The 19,445-nt window shown below is 40.5% G+C and overlaps 1 protein-coding gene across 1 annotated transcript in view; it reads right to left on the bottom strand.

Moving 5' to 3' along the window:
* LOC134349198 (teneurin-2-like) overlaps window positions 1-19,445 on the bottom strand; it is a 3,136,038-nt gene that overhangs the window by 2,467,773 nt on the left and 648,820 nt on the right. The window contains exon 6 of the mRNA XM_063053178.1: window positions 14,660-14,696. The gene's annotated coding sequence lies outside the window, so the exon portion shown is untranslated. The remainder of the gene's footprint in view (window positions 1-14,659; window positions 14,697-19,445) is intronic.

Below are 19,445 nucleotides of genomic sequence, written 5' to 3'. Positions count from 1 at the left end.
TGCTTACAAACTCCTCACCAGAGCTCTGCACTGCTTAAGTCACATCTGCTTACAAGGGACATACTGATACCAGCAACCTCGAGTCCATTCCTAGTAAAGAAAACATTGTTTGCACTTCTTTGAAAAAAAACTTCTCTGTTTAAGAGCCAAGACAAATAAAAAAGGCATCTCCACTCTATGGGCACGAGCTAAAAATAATTCCCTGAATCAGCAAGTACCGAACAGAAAACAGCAAGCTAATCACCATTGATGTAGCCCAAATTTTACAGATAACTGCTTGTTAATTAGCCAGAATCTGCATACCTCATTCATTTTCCCTCACCTTTCACGCCCTGGACTTTGGTAGACAACATTCTCCTACTTTTACCTTTACACACCTTCATCACCTCAAATTCCAACCCCCAGATCTCAACCACAGAATTTCCCCAACTCATTTTGGTGAAGTTTATTTTCTCTCACCATATAAGAGCAAAGCACAATGACATCTAAGGTATGCCAAGTAGCAGAACACCTAAATGAGCAAGATGCAAAAATAGCTTGGTTATTTCCACTTGGCATAATTTGAACCAGGCAGGAGATACTGATGTGCACTCCAGCAAAGGAACTGCTGCTGTTCCCATTATTTAAATTACACTTAACCGTTAACCACGTGCAAATTCTTTCAATATCCACCACAATAGGCAGGATCTGCCAGTAGCCGCCCATCTCATTTCCATTTCCCATACCAACACATCTCACCATGGCCTCCTCCACAATAAGGCCAAACAGAAAGTGAAGGAATAGCACCTCATGTTGTATCTGGATAGTCTCCAAGCTGATGGCATGGTTGTTTGCTCCAACTTCTGGTAACCACTACCCTCTGATTTCCTCTCTCCCACCTTAGTTTCCTCTCATTCCAATGACCCTGTCACCCATTCTTTCCTCCTCCCTTGCCCTCATGACCTCTCTAGTTCTCCACAGGCTTCCCTTTATTCCATGGTCCACTGTGCTCTACTATTGGATTCCTTAATCTTCAGCCCTTTAAGCTCTTCCACCTATTAAATTTCTCACATCATTCCCTCCCCTCATCCATCACTTGTCAACTTGTACTCTTCTCCTCCTCCCACCACCACAAACTACTTTTGCTCTGGCTTCTGCTCCCTTCCTTTCCAATCCTGAGAAAGGATCATGGCCGAAAACATTGTTTTCTTCCCTCCAGAGATGCTGCCTAATCTTCGAGCTCCTCCAACATTGTGTTGATACAGATTGCTTGCAACTTTCTGCTGACAATTGTTTACCAAAGAATGAGGGCACCATGGGTTTAGTTTCTTTTTTTTTGAAAAAGCATGGGCTTCACAGGGTGACAGATGGGTCCTTAAGGTCCTTTCACTGGATAGGTCACAGCTTGCCAAGCTGAGAATGATTTGCGCATTTTTGAAAAAAATCTTTAAAAAAAAAACTTCTAGTACTGCCACCGGTATTGCACAGGTCCTCGGGGCCAGCATGTAGGTTAGTGCCCGAATATCATTAAAATGACAGCAGGTCAAATCTGACTGTTGTGCTGAAGCCTTTATTACTGACTGCACTTAAATTGGCATTTGGAAATGAAAGCCCATTAATTCAGGAGTTGTTTTTTTTTTAATAAAAGAGCTTGTATTTTATTGCCCCAATATGTCTAAAAATGACGGGAACAAAAATCAGCAATACAAATTGAACGTAGCAAGTAATTTGCAGTTTATAAGCAGGCGTGCCAGTGTGCTGTTATTTCTGGCCCAGCAGCAGACCGAAACTTCACTGTGTCTGGTTGCCTAGCAGTGTTGTCAGTCTTTCTTTTTTAAATTTAAATAAACTCTGCACCTGGATTTTAAAATAAAAGAGTGGTCAGAGGTGAGCAAAGCCCATCTCTCATTGCTCCACCCCACCACCAATCTCCAGGCATGGACTTCTGATATTAGCCGACCCACTGGGGCAAGGAAAAAGGTGAAAATGATTCTGTGACCAGCAAACAATACCACCAAACATAAAATGCTAGAGACGTTCCAGTCTAACCTGCACACTTGCTGTGAAAATAATTGGCAGTGTCCTTGAAAGTGAATGGTGCAAGGGCTTTAAACAGCTTCATTGCTGCTCCGTGGTCTCCTGCCAACACATTGTCTGCAGTCAGGAGGCATCCATCAGCATGGAATGGCAGACAAACTCAATAAAGTGGCCTCTCAAAGTAGGCACACCCCCATCATCCTACCGCCCTGCTCAAAAAAAAAACTATGGTGCCATCAAAGGCATACAAGGACAGCTGCTGTGTGGCCATAATAGAAGTAGACATGAGCACACTGGTACAAAAGAGTACAGATGGACACTCAGCAGCAATCCAATGCACTTCCTCCTTCTACCTAGGAAGGGCAGATGGTTAGGAAGGTCTTGAAAAAATATACATGTAGCAGGGAGATACCATTCACCCATATGGAAAAGGTACTCTTTCAGCAGAAAAAGGGACCAGAAACAATTAAGCCAATGAAAATCCTCAGAGTGCCAAAGTACAGGAAGAGCTGCAAGAATTTTTTTTTTACTTAATGTTTAAGAATAATCCACATCAGTTACAACTTTTGCAGTTTTGCTCTTTGTGAAAACTTATTGCATGTTCAGAGAGTGGGGGGGGGGTGGGGGCTTGGGGTGGAAATATGGGTGTAGATCCCATCCAGTCCTCTGTACTGAGACTGCAGGTGTCCTTTACCTGGAGCACAAAGTATTGTATTATTCAAATGGAAATTTTACAATATAATGAACATAGAACAAATATTTATAGACTTGTTTTAGACAAGATTCAAGAAATTAGTAAGAGATTTGTTTTTTTTTAAAAACACACAAAACACATTATTCAGATTGTATCAAAGATTGACTGCGGCAACTTAGCAATGTTTTTCAACAGTTCTTCCAAAACTTAATTACCTAATATTTCAAAAGGAGCAGCTACACGAGAATAGCAATAGTTCCAAGTCCATTCATCTTCCTATCCTGAAATTTCTTTAATATTTATCAAGGGGTCTGAATCCTATGGAACATTCTGTCAGAATCAGAATCCAATTCATGTATGGGAATACCTTCACTAGAGCCTCATTAGCAATGAATCATCCATCATTAAGGATCCTCACTATCCAGAGCATGCCCCCTTTTCATTACTATCATCAAGGAAGTAGTATAGGAGCCTGAAGACCCATGCTCATCGGGTGCCCTCTGTCAGATTTCTGAATTGTCCATGAACCTATGAATAATACCTCACTATTTTGTACTTCTTAAAAATCTTACTGTAGAATAGAAAATTATATATTACACAGTACTGCTGGTGCCAAACAACAAATTTCACAAAACACAATGATAATAAACCCAATTCTGAAGCAGATATATCCATTCAAGAAAATGCATGTAATCACAGTTCTATTTAAACGCAAACAACAGGAATTTTGCAGATGCTGGAAATTTAAGCAACACACATAAAAGTTGCTGGTGAACGCAGCAGGCCAGGCAGCATCTCTAGGAAGAGGTCTTGGTCCTGACGAAGGGTCTCAGCCTAAAACGTCGACTGCACCTCTTCCTAGAGATGCTGCCTGGCCTGCTGCGTTCACCAGCAACTTTTATGTGTGTTGCTAATCACAGTTCTAAGTATTTACAGATTACTATTATATTCATCTTCTGGATGTTGAGATTTTCCAACATTGTTGACATTAAAAGCTTACCAACCTTTTTTATCTTTGGGACTTCTCTTTAAAACAGTTTTTTGTTTGAACCTTGTGAATCATTAATCAGAAACACCGTCCATACTCAAAGCTCTAAGCAGGATGGAAGTACAATAATGCAAGTACTTCTTTATACTGTAGAGCACACTTGAGATGTACATTGCTATAAAATATGGTTACGTAAAATAGAATAACTATGTCCGGTAAGAGTACAAGTGACAATGCTGAATCTTCTTCACTTAAAAACAAACTCCAAAAACACCGTATTAAAGCAAATTCACTGGGCAGAATTTTATGATTCATAAATTGGAAGAGCTCAGCAACTAAAAACTATTCACTTGGCTTATTCTCATAATAATTTATTCTGCTCAGGGCAAGTGCAAATTCACCCCTCCTATATTCTGACCAGCACATGTTTTCACATTGCAGAAACAAATTCAGTTGAAGATCTAAAATATTACATTTTAACTGGCTATCAAAATTCCAAGCCCAGATGCACAAGTTCATCTTATACAAAAGACCGTTACAATATATACACTATGTGCAGTACTGCAAGGGAACAAGCAACATTCAGTGCAGAAAACACCATGGCATAAAAGATTATCCCTGTCACCATCTGCACCGCACTCTGTTTGAACACAGTGCAGAAGCATTAAGGAAAAATTTAATGATAGTTCATGTTCAAGATATCTAGTGAGACTGGTTACTCATTATATATTTTACTGATATAGTTAGATTCCCATTCAGATCAAGAGAACAAAAAAAAAAGGACAGGGTCCCTAATGTTGAATTAAGTGTGATGATCTCTACCTGAAGTTAAACTAAACCTTCAACAACACAATATAGAATGTGAGATAAGGGAAGGACATGGAGTACCGGGGCAGACGTGACTATACTCAGTGCAGTACAACACTAGATACTTTAAGCAGTGCTCAGTGTGCAGCTCTAACTTTGTTACAGAGTGCAATTGAGGAAAACTAAGTGCTGAACAGGCATTTGAAACAAAATTACAGTGAAGTATCTGGTTCAAAACAGCGCAACGAAACAAACATGGGACGAAAACCCAGGCAAAACATTTCCAAAGAGAATGAGATTTTACAAATAGCACCATAAAGGCTGGCAGAATACCTTTCAACATTGAGCATAAACAACGCACAGAACATGAAGAGTAATATTGAACCACATAGTATTTTGTTGGCCCATATGAGACATTATGCATTAAACAGCTTTACATTAACAGAAGATAAATTATGGTGATGTAAGTGAAGTGGTGTACAAGATGCAGGGTTAGATTGCATGAACTTGAGATTGCACTGTTAATATTATTTACAGCAAAAGACCATTAAGATGATCACTTTCTCCCAAGTTTAACGATAGTTCCAAACAGTTTAAGGTTAATCTTAAGAACCAATTTCCATAGTGTTTGAGGAGTTGTCCTCTTCTCATCGTTACCATTAGGGAGGAGGTACAAGAACCTGAAAACCTACTCAAAGTTTTAGGAACAGCTTCTTCCCCTCAGACATCAGATTTCTCAATAGTCTGTAAACACTACTTCACAACTCCTCTTTTGCAGTATTCATTTTTTTTATTAAGGTACAACATCCACAAACAATAGATTTCATAACTTATGGCAGAGGCAATAAACCCAATTCTGAGAAAGTCAGAACTGCCACAAATATTTCCAATATTTCTTACAAAATGATGAAAAAGTAGTTCTATCCATTTCAATTCTGTGGTGGAGATGAAATATACCTTTAAGTGTATCATTTGGAAATTCCAACTCACCTATAGTCAATGTTCAAAAAATATTTAAAGACAATCATATTTACCATTTATAGTATTTCAGATCATTAATCAACTGTATTTCAGATGAAATACTTGTTGTTCAGTCATTAAATTGAGTCCGACTCTTCGTGACCTTATGGACTCCTGCACACCAAGCCTTCTTGTTGGAAACTGCTTCTCTAAGATCCCCCAAGGTCATACGCATTGTCTGCGTAATATAATCTATCCATCGTAGCCCCTGTCGTCCTCTCCTTCTTTTAGCTTGTTTTACCTAACATGAGAGTCTTCTCTTCTCAAGATGTGTCCAATTATTTGAGCTTTTGCCTCATAATTAAGCCTCTTAGAGAGCAGTATTTCTTCAAGTATTGACTCGTTGGAATTTCTTGCTGTCCAACAAACTCTTAACACTTTCCTTCAGCATCAAGTTCAAAGGCATCAATTATTTTGTATTCAGCCTTACCAATAGTCCAGATCTACAGCCATACATCACAATTCGAAATACCACAGACCTGACTATGCTAATTTTCATAGACAATGTTTTGTCTCTGCATTTTCAGTGTTTTATCTGAAATTTCCCATTGCTGTCCACCCCAGAAGCGTGGATCAATTTTGTGGCTGCAATTACCATCTATAAAAATTTTTGGACTGAGGAAGACAAGATTCGTCACTACTTCCACTTCCTTTCCATTTATTAACACAGAGTTAATAGGGCTGGTCGACATAATCTTGGTTTTCTAAATACTGAGCAACAACCCAGCTTTTGAACTTTCTTCTTTCACTTTGATTGGAAGCTTCCTCAGATCCTCACTTTCAGCCATTAGAGTAGCATCATCTGATTATCTGAGGTTAGTACCTGGTAGCAAGGTAATGCTAAAGATTATGGCAAGCAAGACTCCAGCAATATGTGGAATGAGGACTGCCAGGTGTATAAGCTGGTTTTAGAAGAGGCACAGGCACCAGAGACAAAAATGCTAACCTACGCTGGATAATGGAGAAATCGAGGGAATTCCAGAAAAATATTTATTGATGTTCTATTGAATACTGTAAAGCCTGCGACAACGTGGACCATAATAAACTGTGGCAAATCCTTAGAGAAATGGGCATCTGGATCTGCCTTATAAGAAACTTGTACGAAGATCAAGAAGGAACAATTAGAACTGAATATGGAACAGCAAATTGGTTCAAGATTGGGAAAGGAATATGACAAGGCTGCATACTGTCACCCTACTTATTTAGTCTATATTCTGAACACATCATGAGGAATGCTGGTCTAGAGGACTCAAATGTTAAAATCAAAATGAAATACTTACTCTTGCTGTAAGCATAATATTTTTATTGTATTTACTTACTGGAGTAGACTCTTCCAGCCCTACAAGCCACGTCTCCCAGCAACCCTGACTTAATTGGATCCTAATCACAAGATCATAACACATAGGAGCAGAATTAGGCCATTTTGCCCATTGAGTCTGCTCCACCATTCAACCATGGCTGATCCTTTATTCCCCTCCTTAGCACCACTCCCCAGCCTTCTCTCCGCAACCTTTGATGCACTGTCCAATCAAGCTATTCCTTAAATACACCCAATGAACTAGCCTCCACAGCTACCTATGGTAATAAATTCCACAAAATTCATCACCCTCCGGCTAAATAAATGTCTGTACATCTGTTTTAAATGGACACCCCTCCATCCTGAGGCTGTGCCCTCTTGTCCTAAACTTCCCCACCAGGGAAACATCCTTTCCACATCTACTCTGTCCAGGTCATTCAACAGGTTTCAATGAGATCTCCCCTCATCCTTCTAAATTCCAGTGAGTACAGACCCAGAGCCATAAAACGTTCCTCGTATGATAACCCTTTCATTCCCTGACTCATCCTTGTGAACCTCCACTGAACCCTCCCTAATGTCAGCACATATTTTCTTTGATGAGAAGCTCAAAACTGTGCACAATACCCAAGGTGAGCCCTCACTAGTGCCTTATCAAGCCTCAGCATCACACCCCTGCTTTTGTATTCTAAACCTCTTGAAATGAGTGCTAACATTGCATTTGCCTTCCTCACCACCAACTCAGCCTGGAAGATAACCTTTAAGGTGTTTTGCACAAGGATTCCCAAGTCCACTTGCATCTCAGATTTTTGAAAATTCTCCCCTTTTAGAAAATAGTCTGCACATATATTTCTACCAAAGTCCATGACCATCCATTTTCCAACATCACATTTCATTTGCCACTCACCTGCCCATTCTCCTAATTTGTCCACAGAGTGCAAATTGTGCAGCCTACCAGTTTTCTCAACACTATCTGCTCCTCCACCAATTTTTGTATCATCTTCAAACTTAGCAATAAAACCATCTATTCCATCTGCCATTTCCTTGTCTCTGTTATTATTTCCCCTGCCTCTTTTTCTAGCGGCCCTATATCCACTCTCATTTATTTATTTTTATATGCTTCAAAAAGCTTTTACTATCCACTTTCACATTTGATCTTTTCCCTCAATGAATCTTTTAGTTGCTCTCTGTAAGTTAAAAAAACTTCCTAATCCTGTCTTCCCACTAATTTTTGCTTTGTTCTATGCCCCCTCTTTTGCCTTTACATTAGCTTTGACTTCCCTGGTCAGCCATGGTTGTATCATTTTGTCATTTAATTCTTTGTTTTCAGAATATATCTATCCTGCACCTTCATTTTCCCAGATACTCATGCCATTGCTGCTCTGCTATCATCCCTGTCAGGATTTCCTTTCAATTTACTTCAACCAACTTCTCTCATAAAACTAAATTCTTAACTCCACTGAAAAGCTGCAACATCAGACTTCACTTTCTCCCTATCATATTGTGATCACCGCCCCTTAAAGAGTTCTTTTACCTTCAGCTCCTTCATCACCTCCAGTTCATTACATAACACCCAATCCAGTATAGCTGATCCCCTCATAGGCTCAACAACAAACAACTCTGAAACCTTCTCTTAGGCATTCAAACTCATTCTCAACATCCATTACCAACCTGATTTTTCCCCAACTGAGCTGCATGTTGAAATCTCCCATGACTATCATAACATCACCCCTTTGATATACCTTTTCTAATTCCCATTCTAATCTGTGGTTCACATCCCAGCTACTGTTGGAAGGCCTGTACATAACTGCCACCAACGTCCTTTTACCCTTGCAGTTTCTTAACTCAGCCCACAAGAATTCAATATTCTCTATGTCAGATCTTTCTACTGATTTGATGCCATTCTTTACCAGCAGAGCCATGCCTCCCCCTCTGTCTGTCTTCCTATCCCTTTGAAACAACATGTAGCCTTGGACATTAAGCTCCCAACTACAACCATCCTTCAGCCATGATTCAGTGATGGCCAAAACATCATACCTGACAATTTGTAATAGTGCAACAAAATCATCCACCTTATTTCTTATACTCTGTGGATTGAGAAATAACACTTTGAGTGCTCTATTTGCTACCCTGTTGATTCTGCATCCCTAATGCACTGATATTCACCTTGCTGGCTGCAATTTTGTCCTGTTGTCTGCCTTCACTCCGGTTCTCACCACCCTGCCAAATTAGTTTAAACCCTCCCCAACAGCCCTAACAAAGCTGCCCGTGATAATATTGGTTCCCCTCCAGTCCAGGTGCAACCCATCACTTTTGAATAGGTTGCACCTCCCCCAGAAGAGATGCCAATGATCCAAGAATCTAAAGCCCTGCCCCAGCTTCTTAGCCACACATTAATCTGCCAAATCATCCTGTTTCTACCCTCACTGATGCGTGGCACAGGCAGCAAGCCAGAAGTTACTGCCCTGGAGGTAATGCTTCTCAGACTCTACCTGGCTCTCCAAATTTTCTTTTCAGGACCTCTTTGCTTTTCCTTCCCATGTCATTTGTATCAATATGTACCAAGACATCTGGCTGCTCTCTCTCTCTCTCCCCCTCCAAAATGCTGTGAAAGTGATCCAAGATGTCACTGACTCTGGCACCAGGGAGGCAACATATCATTTGGGTGAGCTGTTCACATCCACAGAATCTCCTGTCTGTTCCCCAAACTACTGAGTCCCCTATCCCTACTGCTTCCCTCTACTCCCTCTTTTCCTTCTGCACCATGGATTTATGCTCGGTCCTGGTCTCCATGGCATTCCATAGGAGGTCATCCCCCTCAACAGTATCCAAAATTGTCTTTTTTTTTTTAAAAAGAGGAATGGCCACATGTGTTCTGCACAAGCTGCCTATTCACATTTCCATTTCTCCTGACAGTCACCCAGCTGCTCGCCTCCTACAACTTAGAGGTGATTACATCCCTGCAACTCTGATCAATTATCTCCTTACTCTCCTGTACAAGCCAAAGGTCATCCAGCTGCTGATCTAGATCCCTCATAATGTCTTCAAAGAGCTGCAGCTGGATGCACTTCAAGCAGATGTAGTTCCCTGGAGACTCTGTGTCTCCCAGGACTCCAACATTCAGCATGAAGAACACACAGCAACCAGTTACTATACTAGCTACAGTAAGAGAGGGGGGAGAAAAGGAAGTGTAACCAAAGTTTGCCCAGAGCCAAAGCCTCCTTTGAGCCAAAGCCTGATATGCCTACTCTCACCACTGGCCTACTCCCAATGGATGATTGACTGTCTCTTCTATAGTGCCACCGACCTTTGAGAAACTTCATCGTTGTGGCCTGCACCTGTCGCTGATTGGCCTGCTGGAATCATGGGAAAACTTAAAATGACCTGTTAACCTACCAACCAGTAGGTCTTTGGATTGTGGGAGGAAACCAGAGCACCTGGAGAAAACCCATGTGTCAGCTGGAAAATGTATTAACTCTTTACGGACAGAGTTTGGTATTGAACCAAGGTTGTTGGTGCTATAAAGCATTGCACTGACCACTACTGCCTGAATGGCAATGTAACAAAGTTTAGTGAAAAGCACTATGTGAGCAACTTTACTCACAAACAAGAGAAAATCTGCAAATGCTGGGAATCCGAGCAACACATACGAAATGTTGGAGGAACTTAGCAGGCCAGGCAGGATCTATGGAAAAAGGTACAGTCGACATTTTGGGCCAAAATGCTTTGGCAGGACTGGAGAAAAAAAAAACTGAGGAGTAGATTTGAAAAGGTGGGGGGGAGGGGTGGATGTAAGAGGAGAGAGAAATGCCAGACGATAGGTGAAACTTGGAGGGGGAGGGATGAAGCAAAGAGCTAGGAAGTTGATTGGTGAAAGAGACAGACAGCCATGGAAGAGAGAAGGAAGTTGGGGGGGGGGGCAGGAGAAGAGAAGAAGCAGTACTAGAGGGAAGCGATGGGCGGGCAAGGAGATAACATGAGAGAGGGACAAGGGGATGGGAAATGGTGAAGGGGGAGTGGAGACATTACTGGAAGTTTTTGAAATCGATGTTCATGCCATCTGCTAGGAGGCTACCTAAACAGAATACAAAAGTGTTGTTCCTCTATTCATGCCATTAGATTGGAGGGTACCCAAATGGAATACAAGGTGTTGTTCCTCCAATATCTTGTATTCGGTGAGACCTGACGTAGATTCGGAGACCGCGTCACCAAGCATCTACCCTTCATCCACCAGAACAAGCAGGATCTCCCAGAGGCCACCCATTTTAATTCCACTTCCCATTCCAATATGTCCATCCACGGCCTCCTCCACTGTCGGGATAAGGCCACACTTAGGATGGAGGAACAACACCTTATATTCCATTTGGGTAGCCTCCAACCTGATGGCATCAACAACGATTTCTTAAACTTCCAGTAATATCTTCACCGCATCTCCCCCACCTCCCATCCTCCTGTCTTTCTCTCATGTTATCTCCTTACCTGCCCATTGCCTTCCTCTGGTGCTTCTCACCACCCACCCCGCTTCTTTCTTCCATGGCTGTCTGTCTCTTTCACCAATCAACTACCAAGCTCTTTGCTTCATCCCTCCCCCTCCATGTTTCACCTATTGCTTGGCATTTCTCTCTCCACTCCCCTATCTTTCAAATCTACTCCTCAGCTTTTTCCCTTCAGTCCTGCTGAAGGCTTTCGGCTCGAAACGTCAATTGTGCTTTTTTTCCATAGATGCTGCCTGGCCTCCTGAGTTCCTCCAGCATTTTGTGTGTGTTGCTTACTCATCTTCATTCTTGCTTCAGAAACAGGAATTCAGATTGAAATGTGCTTGACATAATCAGTGTACAATTATAGAAAAAGCAAATTTATATCCTTTGACTGTGCCAATTGAGAAGGAGATATTTTCATTCCACATTTTCACCATCCTTCTACTTAGTATTGTGCCACAGAGAGTCGAGCTGTTGCTGCACAACTCCAGCAACCTGGGTTCAACCTGGTGGTACATGTGAAGTTTCAATATTGTCCACGTTTCCTCTGTTAGGGTGCTACACCCCAAAGGTGCGTGGTTCAATAGGTTCCCTCTACTGTAGGCAAGTAGTAGAATGAAAGGAGAGGTGATGGGAATATGGAAGAATGGGTTAAATTTAAATATTAGTGAGTTCACTGAGCCAGCGTAAGCTAAATGGAGAAGGAGACTGTACAACAGAAATGAGATATTTCTCATAAACACAATAGATTCTGCAGATGCTGGAAATCCAGAACAACACACACAAAATGCTGAAGGAGCTTAGCTTTTGGACCTAGACCCAAGATCCTAATGAAAGGTCTCAACCAAAATATCACCATTATTCCCCTCCATAGTTGCTGCCCAACCTGCTGAGACATTTCTCATGTCAATGCTACACAGCATTATGTACTGGTTTAATGCTGCCTCTAGTATTCCTCCACTACCCCACCCACCTGCCACAAAGTAAGAAATAGTGAAGGGTCACAGTCTCAGTGAAGAGTGGAAATCACCGAATCCAATTGGGCATTGGACTGTATGGCTGATGATCTTTCAGAGGCCTGGCTCCTGCAATTTCTTATCCAAGGCTCATCACATGCTTCTTTCATGACCTCCTAACACCTATTTTGACAGAAACTTTTATTTATCCGAGTACCACTTTGGGTAAGCTCGATGTGGAATTTTTGCCAATATTTTTCCATGGATTTCCTCATTGTTTCAGTACGACAAAGAATGCTAGATATACTTGATGCCACATTATGTACCTCCTGTACCCAATAAAGTGGCCACTGTGTGCATGTTCATGGTCTTCTGCCGCTGTAGCCCATTCATTTCAAGGTTTGTTGTGTCATGCATTCAGAGATAATCCGCCGCACACCACTGATATAATGCATGGTTGTGAGTTATTGTCGCCTTCCTGAAGAGTCTGAACCAGTCTGCCATTCTCCTCTAACCTCACTCACTTACATGGCATTTCCACCAAGAGAACTGCTGTGCACTGGATGTTCTTTATTTTCACTCCTTTCTCTGTAAACTCTAGAGTATTGTGCATGAAAATCCCAGGAAATCAGGAGTTTCTGAGATACAAAAATCAACCCATATGACACCAACAATCATTCCTCAGTTGAAGTCACTTAGATCACATTTCTTCCCCATTCTGATGTTTGGTCTGGACAACAACTGAACCTCTTGACCATGTCTGCATGCTTTTAAGCATTAAGTTACGGCCACATGATTAGCTGATCAGATATTTGCATTAAGCAGCTGTAACTAAAGTATTCAATGTGTATATTGTCAATAGCAGACAAATACTCATTTAATACTCTATAGTTTCAAGTCAGTATTGCAAGAGACTTAAAATGCCATTGCCAACAATGACCGCTATAATTCACTTCTTAGCACTCTATATGAGCTACTTGTGCCCGCCATAGAAATCCCAGTGTTTCTACCGTGAACTCCACACAAAAATGTGGTAATACTTCCAATGTGCTTAATTAGTGGTATGGGCAGGGGCAAAGCAATTTCAATCCAATAAATTATTTCAAAAGGTCATTGTTTGTCATTATTCTTTATCCTACAGATTCATCATTTTCATAAATCATGCGGAAATCCTTCATCTTTATTTAATTTGATTCCATGAACAAAATCCTCAGAAGCTCAAGTGGAACCAAACTCCTAACAAGCATATTAATCAAGCCAGCTGCAAAATAAAACTGCATTAGATAAAATATTTAATAGTGAACTGAAATCATATTATATTTATAATTTAATAAAGTAATAATCTAAATTTATCAGTGAATAATTTAGTTCACCATGTATAGTGTTCACTCAATTGGCTGCAGTTGATTATTGTGCAAGTTTACTTCAAGAGATCAAATTGTTACATTTCTCCTGATGCCATAAAGAATCCTGTCCAAAAAGTGTGCATTCAACTGGTATATTGCAATGGTGCTCCAGGTGACATGCCAGATGTTTATGGACAGGCAGCAGATGCTAATACACACCTGGTTAAAAATGCATTGGACACATCAGTCACTTTTTATAAAGTCCTGATATACTTAATTCTGAAACTTTACTTCAGACTTAGAACTGAAAAATAAATAATGCCCTTGTGAAGAATGCGACAACATGAGCAGAATTAGTCACAATGTTGAATCAATACAGCATCCTCACCAGTGTAATAAAAATGGAAATAAGTTGTGTGTTGCAACTTCACATTCTCATTGTCATTACCTATAGTGCAATTCCACCAACCCACCAAATCTATACAATCAGGAGCTGTAATCTCAGTTTCAATGATGTTCCTTCAATACCAAATTCGTTCCTTGATTTACCCTGTTATTAGAATTAAGTTGCTCAATCTAAAAATTGCTAATGCAGGACAAAATCTGGACCAATGCTTTTAATGCTTGCAATTCCTTTAATATGATCCGAGGTTAAAATGATCTCCCTTGGGTAAACTACTGGGAATTTCTGAGTCCAATGCAAATTAAAATCTTTGTGAAATAATGTAGTAGCTTCACTACAGATACAGAGATCAGTTATGCACTATTCAATTGTCTTTTCAATTAAGTATGTGTATCTTTTTTTCCTCTATCCAAGATGTTCTCTTTCATTTCACCATTGGACAATCTCTTATCAGCACTTCCAAAGACAACTGCCCTATTTTTAGATTGTTATTTTTTCCTCATCCTAGGCAAAGCATGCCATTCTTCCAGCAGGATAAACAAGTGACCTAATCTTTGGTCTCTAAATCCCAAGTAGCAAGTGACTTTTGGAAACAGAAGCTTTAACTGAAAACAACAAAGAAAATAGATCAGAGAATGTCACAAGAAAACAAATTACCTTGTGTTGTTAATGTTCAATTCGGATTCTTCTCTGGCTGCAAAGCAGAGAAAAAAAGTTAACAAATTATTCTTGACAATGTTGATCAAAAGCTCAACTTGTATACAGTGCACGAGCTGATTAGCAGTCATCTGTGTTTTGTGGTTTCAGGGATTAGAGTGGGGACAGGCATAGCAATCATCTAGCCACATTACCTGTGTACTTCTGGGTCTAATGCTGTCCTTTTGAAGGTCAAAATTGCACCCAGTCATTTTGTGATGCATTTCTATCAATGATCACTTCTACTTAAGTAGCTCGTGCAGAGGCTGTCCATACAGCTTTCAGTGGTTGCTACACAAACAAGAACTGTTTTTGCACACAACGTTCCTTATGATGCACAGGGAACTGCGTTCAGCATTTGTACCACCTGCACTTGTTAATCACTATGAAAACTTCAAGGCAAGACAAAAATGAAATCACTGGAAAGGTAAGTCAATTTTCAGGATCATTTGAAGAAAGACCCATTATGAGCAATGGAATTCCTTACTGCCTTTTCATCAACTGTTAGCAAAAAAAAAACTCTTAAGCCAATGGATCTGAGACCTCATGAAGCTAACCCATCAAACAATCACATTTCCGTGAGCAAACAGCAGAGCAATGGAAATAGACCAAGAACAGATTTTGGAATTTTTGGTTTGCCTGATTTCCAGAACCAAAAAGATTCAGATGATCATCTATCAATCTCATTATGCCCACACCATTTGTCAACATCCTCCACCTTCTGTCCCATTGCAGTTTTCTACCTGAAAGGTAAACTTCTTTATACCTACTGATGCTTCTCCGATCACTGATTCCACACCACCCACCCCACCCCCCGCACTTTCCCCTGGCAGACTGGTTGTTGCTTTTCTATCTTGTCACTTTCCAACCCTTTCAAGATCACTACTTTTTCAAATCCAATTTCCATTACCATTTGATTGTCATAATAGGCCATTTTTTTAATTCTCGGGAACAAAAGCATTCCGTATCCGAGTAACCTTTCATTGCCTTGAATCTCCATGTCTTGAGCATTGATCTTAACACTTAAATCATTAAATTGGTTTATTACAGTAAAATTTTGTCTTGCATGCTATCTAATTGAACTATTAAAGTACATAGGGTAGCACAAGTTAAAACAATAAAAGAATCCAAAACAGGAAACATGCAATGCAGGCAGACAACAAGGTGCAAGGTCCAAATGAGGTAGATTGCGAGACCTAGATTCCATCTCATGATACAAGTCCACCAAATAGATTAATTCTGGTGGGATAGAAATCACTCGAGCATGCCAATACACTCTTTCAGGCTTTTGAATTTTCTGCCTGGGGTAGAAGAGAGAATGTCCAGTGTGGGTGATGTCTTTGATTACGTTTCATGGAGAGAAGGCTGGTTTTCGTGATGGGCTGAGCTGTGCTCACAATTGTCCACAATTTCTTGCATCTCAGGAAGAGTAACTGCTGTGCCAAGCATCAATGAAAATCAGCAAGGGTTAACTTAGTGCCTTTATGGGTTCATTCTATCCAGGCTCTCATTATCTTTAACCACTTTTGTTCTGCAAAATTTTAGATTATCATTAAATTTATATCTTCCCATCCCTGGTATTACCCCAAGTGTATATTGCATCCCCTGTGGTTTCAATCTAAATTGTATAATCAAAGATGCCCAGTGAACCTGTCGCAGCCAACCAAATAGTGTATTATTTGCATTTTTCCTTAATTCAGTGCCTGAGAGTAGCCATTTCAAAGTTTAGTTGTCCTGTGAGACACATGTGGGCTGTTGCTGTCATCTTTGATCCATGTTTATGAAACCTTAATTAGTAACACAATTTATTTTCCAACATAATAAAGCTTATTTATAGATTTTTTTAAGCCAGAGAAATTGCTCAAAAGATACCTTTCAAGTGTCAGTACCAACGGACAAAATAATAGAAAGTAATTTAAGTGTGACAATATCTGATTACAGATGCAGACTGATGAAGAAAAGCTTCATAGCTGAAATATTTAATATCATTTGTCATTTTGCTTCCTAAAATTAACAACCAACACTAGCCTATTGTGCATTCACATGCACTCAGTTATTACCAATAAACAGAAAACTCCCCAACTTGGCAGTGGAGCAGATAAAGCTGCTTCTTCACAACTCCAATGACCCAGGCTTCATCCTGGCTTCTAATACTGACTGTGTGGGTTTTGCATTTTCTCCTTGTGGCTGTGCACATTTCCTCCACTGCTTTCCTCCCACACCCCAAAGAATTGGTACACTAATCGGTACACTAAAAAAAAGCCCAGGTCTACTGTCTAGAAATTTAGCCTGACTCTAGATGATCAAATCTGGACCATCCCAACAAATGGGAAATTCCTTTACCCCAAAGAGCAGCAGGAATCCAACATGTTTTGGTCTTTTTAATATGGCCACCTGGCTGGCCATGACTTGCTTCCCCTAACATTCTGCAGGTTATGAGGCATCATGTACCTTGTTGGATCCACAGAGCCCAACATTGATTAGGTTGGGCTTGACAGTGAAAATAGGTGTACCACGCAGGCTATTTGCATAACACTTCCACACGCGGTCCTAGAGGAGCAGACTCGATGGGCCGAGTGGCCTACTTCTGCTCCTATATCTTATGGGCTAATAGGGGCCCACCTGGCAATTCTCTGCCAGCTTGAACCATCGTTGGGTAGGAATTCTACAAATCAGTGAGGTGGTCACATTTAAGGAATGTCCCACAAAGCAAACACTGTCTGTGGGAAGTGTTTGTAAACAGTAGAAGTGAGCATTATAGGTACCTAGTGCCCAGCATGTGGGTGCAATGGGCCCATTTGGAGCTGGTTGAACATGATTGGAGTCTCAGATGCTGGAGCGTTTATCCGGGTGAGGATGTCTAGAGTTGCTGCTCAACAGCAGTAAACATAATAAACTCTACCTCCAGTCTGCAAGATTCTTCAACTCTTGAGTAAACTGAAACGATACAATTAGCACAAGAAAGTAATAGTCAGCTACTTTCACCTCTCAACCTTGCTCACCATTCAATATCATGGCAGATACACCATATCCCTCATCGTTTATGTACCGTGATCCCTTAAACACCGATTCGCTTTCGAAAGGTATCAAACACTAAATACCGCCAATGATCAAACACCAACAATCTTCCAGAAAAAATTTTTTTAGAGATTTGCAACACTGATGAAATTTCTAAACACTTCAGGAATTGAAGACTGCCCTATCACATTGTAATCATGTTCCCTTGTGAGGATCTCCAACCTGTAGACATCTTTATCCTGCCCTGCATCCAGAGGACATGTTCCAATCAGAATACCACCCATTCTGTTCAACTTCAAACAGGGCAGGTTCAACTTTAAGCTCTTTGTGATTAGACACATCTCTTTTTCCAGAATTTATCCTGGTGAATTTCTTTGGAATTGCTTACAATGCCAGGACATCCTTTCATAAAGAAGGGACTAAAACCATGCATAGCACCCTAGGTGTGGTTTTACCAAAATTTTAAGCATTTTGAATGATACTGCCTGTTTTCTAAACATCAGTCTTTCTAATAAAAGCCAGCATGCCATTTCTTGCATTACTTGCTGAACCAGCTTTCTAACGTTGTGCTTGTGCACATCACCATGTTACACTCACATATGATTTCCTTTCCATGTAGTTAATAGCCTGGCTTTTGGATCCTCTTGTTGATGTACAGGTCTTTGCATTTTGCGTTCATTGAACTGCTTTCTATATTCTAACCCATTCAATATGTACCCAATTGCTGAAAGTAGATATCCTTAGTGCAACATATTTTCAAGAATTAACACTCTCCTCCAGATCATCAATGTAATCAAACAGAGCAGTACAACACAGGAGCATATCTGACAGCCCACATTTTGCCGAACTGATGAAGCTAATGATACCTAATCCCTTTTACCTGCATATGACATAGATCTCTCAGTTTTCTACCTTAGACCACAAGATATAGGAGCAGAATTAGGCCACTTCCCCCTTTGAATCCATTTTGCCATTTCATCATGTCTGATCCATTTTTCCTCTCAGCCCCTGCCCTCGCCCCGTATCCTTTCATGCCCTGGCCAATCAAGAATCTATCAAACTATCTTAAATACACAAAAAGACTTAGCCAACAATTGGTGAATCTGTGGAAATTCTTGGCCATAGGCAGCTGTGGAGGCCAAATAAATCCCTCATCTCCGTTCTAAAAGTCACCCATCTATTCTGAGGTTGTATCCTCTGGTCTTACACCCTACCACTGCAGAAAACATCCTCTCCACATCCACTATCAAGGTCCTTCACCATTTGATAGGTTTCAACAAAGTCACCTCTCATTCTTCTGAATTCTATTGTATATAGGTCCAGAGCCATCAAGTGCTGCTCATATGACAAGCTGTTCAATCTTGGAATCATTTTCACAAACCTCTTTTGAAGCATCACCAGATTCAGCACGTCCTTTCTCAGATAAAGGGCCAAAAGCTGGTCACAATACTCCAAGTGAGACCTCACCAGTATTTTATAAAGTCTTAACATGACATCCTTGTTTTTAATATTCTAGTCCTCTTGAAATGAATGCCAATATTGCTTCTGCATTCCTTACCAGAGACTCAACCTGTAAATTAACCTTCAGGGAAACGTCCACAAGGACTCCCAAGTCCTTTAGCACCTCTTTTTTTTTTATATTTTCTCTCCATTTAGAAAATAGTCATCTTTTTTCTATTAATGAGCATATTCACACACTTCCTAACACTGTATTCCATCTACCATTTAT

Source organism: Mobula hypostoma, chromosome 7, assembly GCF_963921235.1.
Source record: "Mobula hypostoma chromosome 7, sMobHyp1.1, whole genome shotgun sequence".
In the NCBI taxonomy this organism is placed as follows: domain Eukaryota; kingdom Metazoa; phylum Chordata; class Chondrichthyes; order Myliobatiformes; family Myliobatidae; genus Mobula; species Mobula hypostoma.
Note: the sequence above shows the minus strand (reverse complement) of the source record. Positions and strands in the feature narration are given on the sequence as shown.